Source organism: Megalobrama amblycephala, linkage group LG2 (genome assembly GCF_018812025.1).
Source record: "Megalobrama amblycephala isolate DHTTF-2021 linkage group LG2, ASM1881202v1, whole genome shotgun sequence".
NCBI classification, from domain to species: Eukaryota; Metazoa; Chordata; class Actinopteri; order Cypriniformes; family Xenocyprididae; genus Megalobrama; species Megalobrama amblycephala.
This window is the reverse complement of record NC_063045.1, coordinates 4,003,294-4,023,483: the sequence shown is the minus strand read 5'-3', so window position 1 is coordinate 4,023,483 and position 20,190 is coordinate 4,003,294. Positions and strand designations below refer to the sequence as shown.

The 20,190-nt window shown below is 47.2% G+C and overlaps 1 pseudogene; it reads left to right on the top strand.

Moving 5' to 3' along the window:
• The first annotated feature begins 16,010 nt into the window (after positions 1 to 16,010).
• On the top strand, positions 16,011 to 19,487 carry LOC125257589 (annotated as a pseudogene).
• The last annotated feature ends 703 nt before the right edge of the window (positions 19,488 to 20,190 follow it).

Here is a 20,190-nt window from a genome sequence, read left to right as displayed (position 1 = left end):
TTATTGCCAGTTTTTCCATGTTGGATGAGGAGCACATGGCTCGTTTGTAGGCCGAGGCCTACAGGCCTTGCAGGCCTGGCCTAGGCCGGCCGCAAGGAGATCGATTCGGTCGTTCAGAAGCAAGGAGAAAAAAAGAGGGGGAGTGGCACTGTTCGCTGATTTTTAACCTCTGGTCAAAGTCACACCTCTCAGTTGTTGACCGGACCAATGAAGATGTTGTAATTCTGGGTGGCAACACCCCTCCTGTCAGGGCTTTTACAACCCAGAAAGATTAACAAGCTGAGTTCTTGAATCAGAACTATTAAATATTCTTTTAATACTGATGTGTTGCACAGGTATGGATGTACCGCATACACAAGCATTTAAATCTTCCCGCTACGAACGTATAGACACTAAACATGGCATGATTGAAGTTACCGTGCAGGTCATAACATTTAACAATCATCAAACATGTAAATACAATGAGTACAATACAACATCAGTAATAATGGATACCATTTCCTGAGAAGGAATCATTTATAGCACAGTCTGTCTATATATTAATGCCATAGAGTCTGTGTTCTGTGTGGAAAATGCAGGGAAGACGCAGATTTTCTGTGTCTCTACTCTGTTCTCCATGCGGCAACCACATTCCTCAGCGCAATAAACTTGTAACTGAAAACTTCCCGGGGGATGGGGACAGACTCCAGAGTGAGCTTAAAACTATTGGTTAACTAACCAATAATTGTGTCTGATTTGCCTCAGTCATTGTTTCCCTTTCCCTTTCACTCGTTGTTGTCTCTCTTATGACAACAGTGAGCGACGTTGACGGTGCCGGAAGATCAGACACATCACTGGCACACAAGGCTGGAAGGCTGTGATGGGCCCTGGTTGTGTGTGTCTCCTGGAGTGGTGGTCGTTTCATGGCGGTTGATGCAGACAGTCTGTAAGCTCAGGTCTCTTAGCTGGTGCTGCAGGAATCAAAGCATCCAGTGCCTTGACAGTGTGTCACCTGTCATTCTAAAGTCAGTTAGTGGGAGCAAGAGGTTTGCTGGTGGCAAGGTTCAGGGCTTTGAGCTTGCTCAGCAGGTGTCGAGGTAGCAGGTGCCATGACAGTGTCATCTGTCATTCGGACACCCGTGAAGCAGGTGGTTGCAGGAAGAGGTTATGGGAGTTGTAGTGTGAAGAGTGTTTCAGACTGACCCAGGGTTGATGACAGAAGCGTTTGTTACCTCTGCTCTCAGTCCGAAGGAGTCTGAAGTTTGCTGTGTCCCTCTGCTCTTGTGGCAGCGCCGACTTGAGCAGGTCTGAGTGGTCTTGTGTGAGTGGCCAGAAGCTTGTGCTTCTGAGTACTTCTCAAGTAAGTACTGTTCAAGGGGCTCCTTACTAGCGTTAGAAGCTCCTACAGGTTCGATGCAGGCATGTCCGGTCGCCCTTGTGCTACCTGCTGTTGGAGATCATGCGGTGTCTGCAGGAAGAGGATGTTTCCATCCATGGCTTCTCCCTGTGGTAGGTCTGGTGCCTGGGTCTGTCTGAATTAATCCTTCTCCTTCTGTAGCTTTAGAGGATTTCAGGAAATTAGCTGATAAGGTGTCTGCTGCAGGCAGGAGAGTCTTAGTTCTCTTTGGGCCATGTCAAGTTCATCTTTGGTGTTGTCCAGCTGCTGGGTCAGAGCTTCAGTCCCAGATCTGGACACATCCAGAGGACGTTCACAGGTCCTGATTGTGTCATCTTTGACCTAGAGTTCAGAATTTGCTATTTTTAACAGGGACTATTTGTGAAAGAGTTCTTTTACCACGTCTTCTCTGGCTGCCTTTTCCAGCTGCTCTCGTTGCGGAGCAGCTGTCAGAGCCGTTTGCAGTTTGTGGCTTTTCTTCTGTGTCTCTATTCTGTCAGGGTCCTTGTGTCTGTCCCGAGCCTCCATCTCTAGCTGGTCTATGTGGCTTTTAGCATGCATCGGCTCCTTGTGAGTCTCTGTGATCTGGAGTTTGAGGTTGTTCACCTCCTGTTTCAAAACAGTGAGGATGTGGGCCAAGAAGAAGTTGATTTCAGTCAGATCATTGTGACCATACCTCTGGTTTGAGTCATCTGCCTTTACTTCTCTTCCATCTTTGTCCAGTTGCTTTTGGCTCTGGTGCTATAATTGATCAGCAGCACTGGTTAGGAGGGTGTTCCTCACGACACCTAGCCAGTCCTTTTGGTCTGCCATCTGGGCAGTTAGGCTGAGCATCTGCAACATTTAGGCACGCTGGTGGTGAGAGTAAGGGCAAGAGACTACTGCAAGATCAAACAGAATTTAGGGCTAAAGGCACAGTGAGCAGCCAGGTGTATAAAATACAGCTAGGTTTAACAAATGACTTAAGATGGTTCTTGTGGTCAAATTATTTCTTAGTATTTCTTACTGATGGCTCACGACAGGTTTGACCTCTGAACAAAAATAGGAAAGAAAAAGGGAGAGGAAGAGGAGAGCTTTCCTATTAGATTCTGCTTATTAGTGGTGCTCAAAATTATGCCCTGGTAATTGTTCAGATTACTTTGTAGCTGGCTCATAAAATTGAAGCAACTGTTGTAAATAAACAAAATCAAGAAGGAGAGTATGTCTAGTTGCTTGTGGTTATATTGGGAAATTAAACCACACAAGAAAAAAAGGAAGATGTAAGTAAATCACAAAGATGAAAGAAATAATACTAGTAAAAATTAATAGCTGACTGCTATTATAATTAAAATCAATAAAAAGATTTAAAGAAGTGACTAAAACAGCAGAATGGGTTTAGATCAGTTCACACTGCACACACACAGGCTGTAGTTAAAGGCTTCACATAAATGATGCTAACCGCTAACTGTAGAAGCTATTAGTTAGCTTAGCCTGAGCGGAAGGGTTGCTAGGTGGGGTTAGCTTAGCCACCTAGCCTGGTTTGTTTACACCATGGCATCACAAGGTGATGAGTTAGCACTTCCTGTGACAAGTCGTTGTCATGGGAACCAATGCACACCACAGCAATTCAAACAGTTCATGAAGACTGTCTGCTCATTTCAAACTAGTTACGTACAGAGTTAAAATGTGACGCTTATACTTTCAGATTTTCAAAAACTTGATATTACATTCAGTAAAATGCAAATATGTTTTGGCATTTGCAAATTTTACTCATGTAAACTCATCTCTCTACTTTAAACAACGTCTTGTACTTGTTTAAAGGGTCATTACACAGTTTGCTGTAAGTCAAAGCTTGTTTAAGCATATATAGTTAAGTCCGTCTTGTGCAGGTATACTGATATTCCTTTCAGCGAGTGAAACAGTTTTGGTCAAGAGGTAGCTATGCTTGTAGATGCAGCCAAAGTTTAGATGAATGACATCAATCTTAACTATAAAAGGGGAGCATTACCCAAATCTACATTTATATAACGCTGTACTGAGATTCATTCATCAGAAACAGGTTAAGCAATACTGCAATTGGTATTTCTCCAACCAAAGCAGAATAATCAATTCTGGTACAGTTTACATGCCGCTGAGTTGAGATTCCTTCGTCAACACAGGCTTACGCTCTAATACTGAGATTAGGATTTCTTCGCTAAAATCAGATTAACTTTACACTGATACCATTTGAACATATGCTAAAATGTCTTAAGACTCTTTCTGTTACGGCAGAGGTGTCACTTCAAGCTATAGTTTTATCTGCATCTAACAAGCCAGCACCATCGATCTACATGCGAATCAAACGTTGTCAAACGTCATGTCGGAATTATCAATTATTAAACACACTTTTAGTTGGACGATGGTTTAAGCGAGTGGCGTTAGGCCATGCTGGCTTAACCGGCTCAATCTAGTGTCATATTTCAAAATAGCTCGTCGTGGATAGTCATGAGCATTTGAGATTTACACATTCACACAAGGTTTCCTTCCACTCCTACTGCAGACTCCTGCATTTCTGTGAACACACATTTTCATCTACTTTAAAAGCTTTATGCCCTATGCTGCCTAGGAACCTTTGTAGAAGCTATGGGTAAAGCACTGCGTTGGCAGTTCAAAGTCATTGGGGTCTTGAGAACCCCCTGCTGAGGGGCCTTGTGTGTTACAGGCCTTCTGTGTCAGGTCACATGAGTGGCACTGTGTGAGGGCAGGTTGTGCTGTCCAAAGGGGTGACTAGCTGTTGTAGGAGGCAAAGGTCCTGTTGGTGTCCTCCATTCATTCCAGGTTTGTCTGAGTCGGTGGCAGTAGCCTTGGGACTTTCAGATCTGCCCTGCTTGGTGTCGGGGGCAGCACTCAATCTGCATTCAGGCTTCTCGGTCTGAGAAATCCTTTATGCAGACTGGCTTCAACTGCTGATAGTCTAATTGGAGTTCCCTTTCAGTCGGTCACGTTCGACGTACGTCAGTAGTGACCGACGAATTGGGATATCGCTTAGAGAGCCCTATCATCTTCGTGTAAACTAAAACAAGCCAATGGAATTGGCGTGCGATATTTGCATAATGCGCACCGCCCCCGACAGGTGTATATAAATAGGAAGCGGATGCAATCGCACTCTGTCTTTCGCTTCGGAGCCATTCACTGGTGTCCTGTTTGAAGACTCCTTTCTTCGTTTGTTTTTTTAATTAAAACATTGCCTCAAGAAGAGGGTTACAGCGAGCTTCAGTGCTGGTGAAGAGGGCACGTTCAGCGAGGTCGCGAGTGTCCGAGGAGCTGAGCTATAAGCTCTAAAACTGCTGTTTTCACAGCAACACAAAGAGTGTGTGTGTGAGCGATTTGGGCCGGTTCCTCGGTGTGTCAGGGAGTGGTGTACCTGACACATCGCGTCGCTCCCTGGGTGCTTCAGCACGAGTGAGTTGACTTCCCCTTCTAAAAGAGCTTTACAGACGAACCCTGACAGTATGTCATTTCGTCTGTGCGTTACTGGGTGCGGTCGTTCCCTGGTCCCTGCTGATGGGCACAATCGCTGCATCTCGTGTTTGGGCGTTCAGCACGCTGAGGCAGCTTTTGTGGATGGTTCATGTTCCCATTGCGGGAACATGACCATCGCGGTGCTGAGGTCGAGGCTCTCCTTCCTGAAGTCTCAGGAAGCGGGAGTCCCCTCTCCTATGCCGCGTACGACCGTTTTTTCCGGCCCTGGGAACCGGAAGGACGGTACGGCGCTGTATAGGGAGGGCGGCCTGAGGATAACGGTCAGGGCTCCCCCGCCGAGCGGAAACGCTCCTCGGGCCCCTGCCCCCTCGCCAGCACTGCAACCCATCTTTCGCCCGTTGGTTTCCGCTGGGCCCTCTTCGGACTGTCCAGCCGTTACCTTTGGTGCGCCGGCGGAGGATCAGATGTCGATCGCTGCGTCGGAAGGCGAGTTTGAGAATTCGGGGAGGAAGATCCGGACGCGCTGCCGCCCTCCGGGACGGTAGCGGTGGCCGAGTCGGATCCCGAACTCTCGGCTGTGCTCTCTCGGGCAGCCTTGTGCGTCGGGCTCGAGTGGAACCCTCCACCCTGTCCCGGCCCATCTCGGCTGGATGATTGGTACTTGGGGGGGGTCGCGCTGGGCAGCCCCAGCGTCCCGCCCCAATGCCTTTCTTCCCGGAGGTGCATGATGAGGTGACCAGGTCTTGGCAGACACCGTATAGTGCCCGTACCAGGCCTGGCCCCCCGTCCGCCTTCACCTCCCTGGACGGCGGGGTAGCCAGGGGGTACGCGAGGATCCCGCCAGTCGAGCGGTCTGTTGCGATGCAGTTGTGTCCAACAGCCACTGGCTGGCGTGGTGAGCCGCGTCTCCCGTCCCGGGCCTGTAAGTTCTCAGCCGGTCTGACTGAGAAAGCTTACAGTTCCTGTGGGCAGGCTGCCTCCGCCCTGCACGCGATGGCCCTCTTGCAGGTTCACCAAGCAAAGGCGCTGTCGGAGATGCCCCAGGAAGGTCCTGACCAACAGCTGCTGGGGGAGCTGCGCGCTGCCACTGACCTTGCCCTCCGGGCAACGAAGGTGACAGCACGCGCTGTTGGTCACGCGATGTCTACCTTGGTAGTCCAGCAGCGCCACCTCTGGCTGACCCTCGCGGACATGCGGGATGCCGACAAGCAGCGGTTCCTAAATTCCCCCGTGTCCCCGGTCGGCCTATTCGGCGACGCGGTGGAGAGCTTCGCCCAACAGTTCTCCGCTGCACAGAAGCAGGCTGAGGCTATCAGTCACGTCATGCCACGGCGGTCCGCTGCTGCCTCCACCCAGCCGCCCGTGGCTCAGCCTCAGCCCGCTCGTCGCCGAGGGCGCCCGCCTGCATCGTCCTCCGCCCCTGCTAAGACGGCAAAGCAGCAGCCTACACCAGCCAGACAGCAGGGTGCCGGTCGCGGGCGTGGTGCCCAGCCCGTCTCCGCTAAGCCCGGTGGTAAACGCAAGAGCAAGACACGGCACTGAGACGGGCAACCTGGAGGGGAAGGATCTTGCTCTTCGGGAGAGTTTTCCACCATCTCTCCCACCCCCGGAGGAGGGCCGGGGGGAATTTGTGTTTGTCTGTCCACCGCCGCTGGCTCTCCGGAGTCCAGCGGTACCCACTTTTTCACAAAAAGAGCAGTTTCCTCAAACTCCAGGTCACAACAAGGGGTGTCTGCCAGTGTGCCAGGCTCCGCCTCGCCGCTGACAGCTCCCTCCCCATTCGCCAGCAGGTGGCAGTGTGTTGGTGCAGACCGCGCCCCGTGCGCTGTCTCCCATGCACACTGCTGCCTCGCAGAGTCCGACCCCACTCCGGGCCGCCCCCAAGCCGTCCGGGTCGGGTCCCTCTCTGCCTTGCTGCCCCACCCCCGGTGCGTCTGTGGTGCCTTTGGTCCCGCTGGCTCAGTGTCTGGAAGCGTGGATCACGCTCCCCAGCCTGTCCAGTTGGCTCATTCGTACTATCAGACTCGGCTATGCGATTCAGTTCGCCCGGCGTCCCCCGGTCTTCAGGGCTGTCCACTTCACTCCGGTGTCGTTGGACAGTGCACCTGTTCTCCGGGTGGAGATTGCTGTCCTCCTGGCGAAGGATACAATCAAGCCGGTCCCTCCAGCCGATATGAAGTCGGGGTTTTACAGCCCCTACTTCATTGTACCAAAAAAGGGCGGTGGGCTACGGCCAATCCTGGACCGTCCCCAGGATTGGTTTGCAGCAATGGACCTGAAGGACGCGTGCTTTCATGTCTCGATTCTGCCTCGACACAGACCCTTCCTAGGTCGGTCTGCGTTCGAGGGTCGGGCATGTCAGTACAAAGTCCTACCCGACATGGTTGTAGCTCCCAGCCGGTTGGGTCTTCAGGTCAACTGGGACAAGAGCAAACTCGCCCCCGGGTAGAGGATCTCTGGTCTCGGTCTCGAGCTAGACTCGGTCGCACGGACTGCGCGTCTCACCGAGGCGCGCGTCCAGTCGGTGTTGAACTGCCTGAGCTCGCTCAAGCGCAGGACAGCGGCTCCACTGAAAGATTTTCAGAGGCTCCTGGGGCATATGGCATCTGCAGCCGCGGTAACGCTGCTCGGATTGCTTCATATGAGACCGCTTCAACACTGGCTCCGCGGCCGGGTCCCGAGATGGGCGTGGCAGTGCGGCACGCTCCGTGTCCCCGCGACACCGAGCTGCCGTCGCACCCTTGTCCGGTGGTTGGACCCTTCGTTCCTGCGGGCCGGAGTACCCCTCGAACGAGTGTCCAGGCACGCTGTGGTCTCCACAGATGTCTCTGCCACGGGATGGGGGCCACGTACTACGGGCATGCAGTGACAGGTCTTTGGACGGGGCCTCAGCTGCATTGGCATACCAATTGCCTCGGGTTGCTAGCGGTTCGTCTTGCGCTGGCCCGCTTCAGGAAGCTGTTGTCAGGCAAGCACGTTCTAGTCCGCTCACAAAGCACTGCGGCAGTTGCGTACACCAACCGTCAAGGTGGTCTACGCTTCCGTCGCATGTCGCAACTCGCCCGCCATCTCTTGTTGTGGAGTCAGAAGGTTCTGAGGTCCCTTCGGGCCACTCGTGTCTCAGGTGTGCTCAACCGTGCAGCCGACGAGCTGTCACGGCAGCATCTACTTGCGGGTGAGTGGCGGCTCCACCCCCAGGCGGTCCAGCTGATTTGGCAGCGTTTCGGCGAGGCCCAGGTAGTCCTGTTTGCCTCCCCGGAAACTGCCCTCTGCCAGTGGTTTTATTCCCTGACCGGCGGCACGCTCGGCACGGATGCCCTGGCACACAGCTGGCCCCCGGGTCTGCGCAAACATGCGTCTCCCCCAGTGAGCCTTCTCGCACAACTCATGTGCAAGGTCAGGGAGGACGGGGAGCAGGTTCTGTTAGTGGCTCCGTACTGGCCCACTCGGACCTGGTTCTCAGACCTCATTCTCCTCGCGACAGCATCTCCCTGGCCGATTCCTCTGAGGAAGGACCCCCTGACTCAGAGACGGGGCACCCTGTGGCACCCGCGTCCCGATCTGTGGAACCTCCAAGTGTGGTCCCTGGACGGGATGCGGAGGTTCTGAGTGATCTCCCGCAAGCGGTTGTAGACACCATCACTTCCGCTAGAGCTCCTTCCACTAGGAATCTCTATGCGTTGAAGTGGAACCTGTTCGTCGAATGGTGCGCCTCTCGCCGAGAGGACCCCCGATCATGTTCGGTCGGATCCGTGCTTTCCTTTCTGCAAGATGGGTTGGAGCGAAGGCTGTCTCCCTCCACCCTCAAGGTGTATGTTGCCGCTATTGCCGCACATCACCATGCAGTTGAGGGTAAGTCCCTGGGGAGACACGATCTGATCGTCAGATTCCTGAGGGGGGCCAGGAGACTCAATCCTCCTCGCCCTTCCTCCGTACCCTCTTGGGATTTGACCCTGGTTCTCACAGCTCTCCGGGGTCATCCCTTTGAACCTTTGCAATCAGTCGACCTGAAACTTATGTCTCTTAAGGCGGTTCTTCTGGTTGCATTGGCTTCCCTGAAGAGGGTAGGGGATCTGCATGCATTTTCGGTCGACGAAACGTGCCTAGAATTCGGGCCCGGTGATTCTCACGTCATCCTGAGACCCCGGCCTGGATATGTGCCCAAGGTTCCTACCACTCCCTTCAGAGATCAGGTAGTGAACCTGCAAGCGCTGCCCTCGGAGGAGGCAGACCCAGCCCTAGCTTTGCTCTGTCCCGTCCACGCTCTGCGCGTTTACGTGGATAGAACGCGAAGCTTCAGGACCTCAGATCAGCTCTTCATCTGTTACGGAGGCCAGCAGAAGGGAAAGGCTGTCTCCAAGCAGAGGATGGCCCACTGGATAGTGGATGCCATCGCCTTGGCGTATGAATCCCAGGGCGTGCCTTGCCCGCTCGGGTTGAGAGCCCACTCCACCAGAGGAGTGGCCTCTTCCTGGGCGCTGGCTCAGGGCGCCTCGCTGACAGATATCTGTAGAGCTGCGGGCTGGGCGACACCCAACACGTTCGCTAGGTTTTATAGCCTACGTGTAGAGCCGGTATCTTCACGTGTACTCGCATCCACTAGTCGGTAGACGTGTTGTACCCACTCTAAGTGTCGGCTTGCAATGCCATTCCCGCCACTGGCCGGATACGTGCATACTTCTCTCCAGTCGTGTTCCCCGCTTGGCGAACCCTGTCGAGCTCCTCCGCCTCCCCCTTCGGCTCGGACATTGCGGAGTGTCTGATGCCAGGCCTACATCCGTCGCTGACGCTGTCTGTTGGCTGGGGCCCATATGCCGTGACCCCTCTACGTGAGCGGTCCCATATGTGTATTTTCCACGGTTTAAAACTCCCTACGGGCCGAGTCCGTGTCTTCCCTTAGCAGAGCCAGCTCTGCTGTCACCTGTCAGATGAGTCTCCCCCTACCAGGTGGAGCCATCCCAGGGACTCCATATGCGTACTGCCCCCCGGGCCAGTCCATGTGTGTATTTCCCACGTAAACTCCTCCCCCATTGGGTAGGTAGTGGTCTCCGCAGCGTCCCTTACGGGTTCGCTTCCCCAGTGTGTCTAGTTTACTTAGTGGGTAGTGGTTAGACAGCAGTAGACTCTCTCGGTGTAAGCTCGCCCCCTTCACCGCCAGCCGGTGCTATGGGCGGCTGAGCTTGCGCTGGGCACTGGAAGGGGTTTCGTAACTGTGGCGCTTTAGTTGGGATCCCAATTCGTCGGTCACTACTGACGTACGTCGAACGTGACCGACTGAAAGGGAACGTCTCGGTTACGTATGTAACCCTCGTTCCCTGAAGGAGGGAACGGAGACGTACGTCCCGTCGCCACAGTTTCTGTACCCTCGCTGTAGCGCGGACACCAGTTGTCTCCTCAGCGAAAAACAGAGTGCGATTGCATCCGCTTCCTATTTATATACACCTGTCGGGGGCGGTGCGCATTATGCAAATATCGCACGCCAATTCCATTGGCTTGTTTTAGTTTACACGAAGATGATAGGGCTCTCTATGCGATATCCCAATTCGTCGGTCACTACTGACGTACGTCTCCGTTCCCTCCTTCAGGGAACGAGGGTTACATACGTAACCGAGACGTTTTTCTGGCTGTTAAGTCAAAACTCATAGTGAATCTGGTGGGATCAAGAACAGAGAGCCTGTCTTGCTGGGTCACGCCAGTAAGGGACTTCGGGCAAAAAGGAAGGTCTCATATGTTGGCATGAGCGCTGTGATATCCTAGGCTGCAGGCTCTGGCCCCTCCCCCCTTTGTATAAGGCTGGGGGAGCTGGTGCTTGGTGTGGTCCATTTGCAGTTGGTAGGACTGTTTCAGTTCTTTTTGGACCACCACAAGTTCGTCTCCCACACTGGTGCATTGCCGAGTCAGTGTTTGGGTTTCAGCTCTGCATGCGCTTTAGTGTCTCTTTAAATACAAAGAGTTCTTTACGTTCTTTGACTGGCGAAGTTCAACAGCTGTCAGAGCCTCCTGAAGACTGGTGACCTCCCTCAATTGCTCTGCTCTGTCATGGTTCTTGCATCTGTCCTGTGCCTTCTCATGCTGAGTGGGTTGGTTCTCTGTGGAACTCAGTGACTTGCAGCGTTCGTTCAATTACCTCCTGTTGGAAGCCCGTATGAGCATGGGCTAAGGAGAAATTGAAGCTCCTTTTGGCTCAGGTCAGGTGTCAAGTGTCTGCTGGTGCTGCCGATCTCGCTGTCCCTTACTCTGCTGTTGCAGGTTGTTGACTGCTTTAGCTGAAGGGCAACCATCACATTGTTCCGCTGGGTCTCCAGGGGGTCCTGGATGGCAGGGCTGGATGTACTGGGCAGACAGGCACACTTACGGGGACATGAGAGAAAGAGATAGCACAGGCAAATGCAAGTTCGTACAGCTATGTGGGCCATATAGGAAGTGGCTAGCTGAAGTGGGGGAAGCCAGCATGAGACTAAGGTGTTTAACTATCTTGGATGACAGCTGTAAGCTGTGTTGACTGATGACGGGGCTGGTACACGTCATTAACACTCTGAGGTCTAAAAACGCGCCGGCGCGTTTTGCAGGTTTTTTTTTCACATTGCAGCAAAACAGACTTAAAATACTCTGTCATTTTTTGTCATAGAGACATAAGTAATACATCAATTGAAACTATAGAATATCTTCTTTTATTTGTATACACTCAGAGTAAAAACAAAATGTTGTGCTTTTTGTAAAATAAAGAAAACTAACATGATGCGTGATCTCTCATCTCCCTCTGAACGAAGTCCAATCTGATAGTTCTCAGAAAATGAAGTGTAACTTAGTGAATACTAATCACAAAAAATTCATACTTATGTCTAACAAAACGTTGAAATGTCAGGTTTTAAATCGTGCAAGTCAAATCGAAAACAAACATTCTGTGTTTATGTAATCTGTATGAAAAGAGAGCCATGTCAGAAGTCCGTGATTCAGCTCATTACCCACTAATGCGGCCACACCCACGGAGCCAGCGCTATTCACAGGCAAATTCAGAGGCAACACATGCATTCATCATCTCAATCGTGTATTTATTGCCTTGAAAATTGTTTATCTGGATGAAAAAGCCATGGTTAGCGATCTCTGGAAGACATTCAGTAAATTCCTGTTTGTTTTCTTCTATTGATAAGTTTTAAGTGAGTTTTTGTTTCTTTAGCGCCCTCCGGCTGTAGTATGAATTGGTAAACACCATTCATGGAATATCGTCTTCTTCTTAGGTGAATTTGTGGACTAAAATGCACAGAGCGCCCTCCGGCTGCAGTATGAATTGCAAACACCAGCGCTCATAGAGATAACAATGAATATTAAATAAAAAATAACTCCTCTGTATAGAAAATTGACATAAACATATGAGAATCCTATATTTCTCCAAATGTGCATGCTTTTAAACTAAAAGCCTATATTCAGACTCTTTGCATCACAGAAATACATTATATTTTAAAGTATAATATAAAACCATTATTTTATATTGTAATAAAATTTTTCTGTATGTTTCATATACCATGATGAGCTTGAGACATCACAGAAGTTTTTTTTCACAGCCTACCTGACTGAAATGCCTCATTAATATGCAAGTCTTTTCAGGTCATTACTATTCAATTCTTTTGTCTTCACAGGTGAGAATGAGCCATTATTCATGAAGATTCACGCCTCCTCGCATACCGTGTTTCTTGGCAAAAAGTGTCTTACAAAAACTAAATCAGTATATTGTTATAAATGAAAGAGTAGTCAGCATAATTTTTACATAATTTTGAAGCAAAAACTCTAGTCTACAACCTTCAATACCCAAAAGTCTTGTGAACACAGATTTAATATACTTTTATTGGCCTTATATCAGTGACTTAAGTTTTTTGTTTTTTCAGTAACCACGCATAAACGTTATTCCTTCAAAAACACAAACATGTACACACATGTTCCTCACATATTATGGTAGCCTAGTTTGTGCTGAATACAGTGTAATGACACTTGTGTCATTAATATGTTTATGAACAACTGAAAAAAGCACAAATGTCAGGGCATGTCAAAACTTCTCCAGGCCCCAAATCAGCCTCAGACTCCAGAGGGTTAAACTATTACTCAGAGTACAGATGATTCCTTTCCAGAAATTATCACCATAAGGTAAATGAATAGAACAAACTGGTAGAGAGAGAGAGAGAGAAAAAAAAATGAAATAAGAAAAGGGAAAGGAAGGAAGCCCTGTCTCTTCTGCTATTCTAGCCTCTCAGAGACCTGCCATATGAGATCTCATCTCACATCTATTGGCTAAATAAACTCTACAGCTTTCTAAGCTCGTACGGTTTATTCTTTTTTGTGTGCGCACTCAACCCTTTCTGGGTCGAACCTAATAATTAATCTTAGAATTATTCTATTCTGTTTTGGGTCTTACAGGATCTAGTTTTCTCCTCAGTAACTTCTCATCTCATGCTCTACATATTTAACATACAAGCGAGTATTAAGCCAACTGTCGAGCATTTTGGTCATCAGTCCTGGCCAGTAACTGATGATCAATCTGCCCCACGTTGGGCGCCATGTTTTGTGATGCGTCTCTAAGCACCTTTACCTTATTTTTATTATTCTCAGGTTAGGTAAGAAAGTCAAATCTGACCTAAATTATAAGCATTTTAAAATACTTACAATCAGACAGAAGACTTCTCCGTGGTCTGTTCAGGCTCAACGACTTAAATTAATGCCACATGAGGCCGAGTTTAGTTATAAAGTTATAAGTTAATTTATTTATTACATTAATACTACTAGCATTACATATATTCTACTAACATTCTATACAAGTAATTAAATAAAGTATAAGTATTGAAAAGTTCTTCAGTCAAGGCAATATCAGCGATGGAGGCATCATCAGCTGGTTCTGGTGTCAGAGGTACAGCCTCAGGTGTGAAGCAGCCCCTCATGTTCGCTTCATGTTCCAGCCTTTTATAGACTATCTGACCACTTGATGTCATCTTCTTGGGAATTCCCCTCATCTGTCTATATATAGAGGCCTCTCCTCTTTGTTCTGATCAAGACATCCTTCAACGGTAAGATTGCTTTTCTTTCTAATACATGTTATTTCCTTTCTAACCTACTAACATGTTACTAACAAATGCATTATAATAGAAGTTGTTTTTCATTCTTTAATAAGTGACCAATACATGCAATAAAGGCATTACAATACCAGTTGTCTGTCATTCTTTAATGGTTAATATATGCTTTAATAAAGACGTTACAATACCAGTTGTCTGTCATTCTTCAGTGGTCAATATATATATATATATATATATATATATATATATATATATATATATATATATATATATATATATATATGCTGTTGGGCTCTTTTTCTTTCTACATTCTTTTGATGTGATCACATCTTTCTGTTTACATGAACAGATATCAATCTTTTTGTTTACATGAACAGATATCAATCTTTTTGTTTACATGAACAGATATCAATCTTTTTGTTTACATAAACAGATATCAATCTTTCCGTTAATATGAACAGTTATCAAATAAACAGTTATCATATAAACAGCTATCATATAAACAGTTATCATATAAACAGCTATCATATAAACAGCTATCAAACATTTTGTTTCACTGTTTAGTCATAAACAAGTTATCTATATATCTCTCATAACAGCTGTACCTCATAAACAGCTAACTTCTGTTTATCTTCAAATCTCAGTTGTGTTGTTATTATTATTACTCATAAATCACTTATTTCAATATATGTTTTTTCTCTTAAATCACAGTTGTGTTGTCATTATTATTCTTTATAAGCAGAAGAGGTTCAAGTAGCCTAGAAAAGTTGCATTTCCCATTGAAACAGGGTGTGGCTCATGTCAACAAGGGACACGACCAGCAGAGTTCAGTTTAACAGCCCACACTAAAGGCTCTCCTGGAGCACATCACCTGATTGGTATTCTGTAGATTTCCTGGGAAGTAGGATAAAGAGACTGGACTGCTGGACTGGTATATTGTACAGCATGTGATAAAGTTAACAGTTAACATGATTATACGGGTCAAATTAAGACTAGGATGTCTGTACAGTTACATGCTCTTAGTAAAACACATACTTTCAAGCACAGGATTCAGTATTTAGTATTTAGGTATAAAATATCTGTATTGTGATATATGCACTTAATGTTTTTATGCACTAGAGGGTGCTCTGGTTCACTCCCTTGTATGCTGTGTTGGTATAACCAAAGAAGTCTGAGTTTCCAGTAAAACAAAAGTGAGTTAAAACGGCAATCGTCTCAGTGTATTATTCATGTTATATCAAAAGGGATAAATATAACATATTGGTGACGAGGATTATCTATGTCGAACTCATAATTTAATGCGACGGTGTAGAACTGGCTACTGAATTCGGCAGATCTGATGAACGTAGTGAACACCCCGACGAAATGGCTGTGTTCATCGGTCATATGGATGCCTTTGATGAGTCAGCCGAACAGTGGGCTACCTATGTAGAGAGGTTTGAACAATTTGTTTCTGCAAATGACATTGCAAATGAGAAACGAGTTGCGGTGTTGCTGAGTGTAATGGGTTCATCTACATACGGACTGCTGCGAAGCTTAATTGTTAATTAAAGCTTAATAAACCTGGTGTGAAGTCATATGACGACATTGTGACTGTTTTAAAAGAACATTTCTCTCCGAAACCGATCGTAATTGTTGAGAGATTTAGGTTTCATAACCGCAGTCAACAGGAGACGGAAACAGTAGCACAGTATGTCGCAGTTTTGAAAAAAGCTGAGTGATCACTGCGAATTTGGGACGCATCTGCAAGATGCATTAAGAGATCGTTTTGTGTGCGGGCTGAAAACGGAGTCAATGCAGAAACGGTTACTGACGGAAGCGCCTCTCACGTTCCAGAAGGCAGTGGAGATTGCAGTGTCTATGGAAACGGCTGCGAGGGAATCTCAACAGTTAAGTGGCTCTTTGAAAGTGAATGCACTGTCCCTGCAAGAGAAAGAAGGATGCAAGTGCTACCGTTGTGGAAGAACAAACCACAACGAGAAAGACTGTTACTATAAAGAGCTGCAGTGCCACAACTGTGGTAGAAAAGGACACATTTCCAGAGTGTGTAGAAATGAAGGGAAGTACACTACTGAATGTAAAAAGCTAAAGTCAAAGAGGATGAAAAATGTCCAACAGAAAAAAAAGTGCATCAGATGGATGTGAAAGACTCATCAAGTGATGATACTACAGATACAGAGCTTTCACTGCATGTGATGACTAGGAAGGAGGAATTGTCACACATCTCTCTAAAGCCAAAAGTAGAGGGGGAAATTTTGGAAATGGAATTAGATACTGGAGCTGCTGTCTCTTTAATTTCAAGAGAACTTTACAATGCACGATTAGCTCATAAACCACTGTGCACAACAGACGTGATCCTGAAAACGTATACTGGAGAGGTGGTGTCTCCACTAGGGGTCATAGAAGTCAAAGTGAAAATGAACAAACAAAAAGCGAAATTACCACTTTATGTTGTGGAAGGAACCGCCCCACCACTATTCGGCAGAGAGTGGCTCAAGAAAATCAAACTGAACTGGCGTGAAATTAAGAACGTGAGAAAGGATGCACTTGAGACAGTGCTAGCAAAATACAAAAATGTCTTCAGGAAAGGACTGGGCTTGCTAAAAGGTATCAAAGCCACTGTGTCACTCAAGCCACAGTCTCAGCCACGATTTTGCCAAGCGCGCAATGTTCCCTATGCCTTGAAGCCGAAGGTTGAGGCCGAAATAAATCATCTAGTGGAGCTAGGGGTCATCTCCCCTGTGACATGCAGCGAATGGGCAACGCCGATCGTGCCAGTTGTAAAAAGGAATGGAGATGTGAGGATTTGTGGAGATTTGTGGAGCCCTCTGTGTTGAGCGGTACCCAATTCCACGAATAGAGGATTTATTCACATCATTAGCAGGGGGCCAACGCTTCACCAAATTAGATCTCTCAAATGCGTACCTACAAGTTCCTGTGGCAGAAAGCTCACGTCAGTGCCTCACAATCACCACTTCAATGGGGCTGTTCTGTTACAATCGTTTACCATTTGGTATTGCTTCGGCCCCTGCAATCTTTCAAAGGGCCATGGACCAGATTTTACAAGGCCTTCCCAATGTTCATTGCTATCTAGACGATATATTAGTGACTGGGTCAAATGACGAGCAACATCTCAAGAATGTAGACGCAGTCCTCGGTCATCTGAATGAGTTTGGGCTATATGTCCAACGTGAGAAATGTTAATTCTTTAAAGATTCGCTGGAGTATTTAGGGCACATCATAGATGCCCAGGGTCTTCATAAGTCACCAGAAAAGGTCAGGGCAATCGTGGATGCGCCTGCACCAAAGGACGTCAGCCAACTTCGTTCATTTTTGGGACTTATAAACTATTACAGTTGATTCATCCCTAACCTCACATCAGTGTTAGCACCCCTTAATGCTCTTCTGTGTAAAGGAAAGCAGTGGCTGTGGTCTCATGAGTGTGAGGATGCATTCCACAAGGCAAAAAAATTGTTGCTGTCACAGAGCGTTTTGACACATTACAATCCACATTACAGCACATTACAATCCACAGTTACCAATCAAACTGGCCTGTGATGCATCGCCATACGGTGTTGGAGCCGTCATCTCACACATACTCCCAGACGGGCTGGAAAGGCCAATAGCCTTTGCCTCGAGAACACTGAGCAAAGCAGAGCAAAACTATGCTCAAATTGAAAGGGAGGCACTTGGAATTGTCTTTGGAGTAAGGAAATTCTACCAATATCTGTATGGGCGAAAGTTTACATTGCTCACAGACCACCGTCCACTGACAACAATTTTCAGTCCAACAAAAGCCATTCCATCCATGGCTGCAGCTCGGATGCAGCGCTGGGCTTTGTTGTTGGCAGCCTATGATTATGATATCCAGTATAGAGACGGTGCACACCACTGTAATGCAGATGGGTTATCACGACTACCTCTGCCAACCACAGCTCAGGTCAAGCTGGATACGGTGGAGTTGCTTCAAATAAAGCATCTTGATTCCTTACCAGTGCTGTGTTCAGCTGTTTGTGACTCCACTATGTCAAAAGTAATGGAGATGGTGGCAACAGGACATTTTTCACAGGTCACAGATACAAACAATGTGCTTGCTCCATATGTGAACAGGAAGGATGAACTGACTATGCAACAGGGTTGCCTCATGTGGGGTTGGAGAGTGGTCATCCCACCTAAGCTGAGATCCAGGGTACTGGCAGAGCTGCACATTGGACATCCGGGTGTCGTAAGGATGAAGGCAGTTGCTCGTAGTTATGTCTGGTGGCCTGGTATCGATGCTCAAATTGAACAATTGTCAAAAACCTGTCACTCATGCCAGCAGACACAAAAAGCTCCTGGTCCCTCACCATTACACCCTTGGAAATGGCCAGAGTCACCTTGGCAACGCATACATGTGGACTTTGCAGGTCCATTTGAAGGACACATGTACTTAGTAGTGGTGGATGCTCACTCCAAGTGGCCCGAGGTGTGTGTAATGGAATCAACTACATCTACCAAGACCATTCAGGTACTGAGGGGACTGTTTAGTCGTTATGGACTCCCAGAAGTGCTCGTTAGTGACAACGGGCCTCAGTTCACTTCGGATGAGTTCCAGACATTTCTCAAGGCTAATGGAGTGACACATACACGTTCAGCACCTTTTCACCCAGCTACAAACGGCTTGGCTGAGCGCTTGGTTCAGACATTTAAGCGCGCACTACGTTGTTCTAAGGGGTCAACTTCAATTCAACAAAGGCTGGACACCTTTCTACTGGCGTACCGAAACACCCCACACGCCACCACAAAGGAATCGCCTGCCATGTTGTTTCTGCACCGCAGATTGCGATCTCGCTTAGATATGTTGAAAGCCAATGTTGCCTCTGAGGTTGAAAAAGCACAAAGCAAACTGTGCCAGCAACGTCAAGTGCATGCTAAAGACAGAACATTTGCTGTGGGTGACAAAGTACTAGTTCGTGATTATCGGAGGGGAAAGAAGTGGACACTGGTGTTGTTTCAGCAAAGACGGGCCCTGTATCATACACTGTTGATGTGGGACTTTCAGTTCACTGGAGGCATCATGTTGATCAGATGTTGGCACGTCTAACTGACTGTGACAATGGAGATGAGACTGGACCAGAGGTCAGTGATGTTTGTGAGGGGAATCTGGCAGATTTTTGTGAACATCCATTGTCAGTAGAAACATCACTTCCTAGTTTCGATCCAGTCCAGACTGGAACAGCACAGCCTGTGGATTCATTCCCAAGTGAAACAGTGGAGGTGTTACGCACTCCATGCAAAGAGACTAAGAGATATCCTGAACGTACCATTAAGCCCCCAGTACGGTTTAGCCCATAATGTTCACCTAGGTGGTATAAGTCAATTCTGTTGTTTACATTTTGACAGTCATGGTACTAAGTTTAGTTTAAAAGAATAAGCACAACAGTTCATCTAATGATTATAGTGTTCAATCACAGTTGTTCTACATTTCTGGTATTACTAGAAGAATTGTATTACGCAGGTGTATAATTGTGTCATGTAATTAATATAGACATGAAAAAAGAAGAAGAAGAAAAGATACACCTTTTTGTTCATGTTAGTGTATGTAACATTGTTACTGAAGCAAGTACAACAACATTATGTGGGGAGGAATATGTGATACATGCACTTAATGTTTCTATGCACTAGAGGGCGCTCTAGTTCACTCCCTTGTATGTTGTGTTGGTATAACCAAAGAAGTCTGAGTTTCCAGTAAAACAAAGTGAGTTAACACAGCAATCGTCTCAACGTATGTTATATCAAAAGGGATAAATATAACATATATTTAGTGCCTGTAATGTCCATTTATAGTCTTTACACATCAGCGTCATGATTTTTAATACTTCATTACACTTAACTGGGAAAATGAATCCTCATGAAGATAAAGAAGAGCTTTCCAATATGTAGGAGTAAGTTAGTGTTATTAAAACTTTAGGTGCGTCCCAATTCGTGTACTTGTGCACTATTTTATGATGTTTTTAAGTATAAATAGTGCAAGTAGTGTGTTCACACTGAAAAGTCCTAAAAGAAAAAGTACACTTTAAATACCTGGATGATGCACTAAATTAACAGAAACAACGAAGTGTGTAATGTTGGACACTTCATGCACTCAACTGTCGCAGATTTAATTACTTAGTGGAGGGGAAGGGGCTGTCAGACTCTGATGTTAAATGACAAAATAACCTTATAATTCACGCACTACACGGATGAGTACATAGTGTATGAGTTCATGGTGTATAGTGTGTCATTTGGGACGCAACTTTAGAATAGGACTTACAGATTTCTTATCCTGTGGAGTTC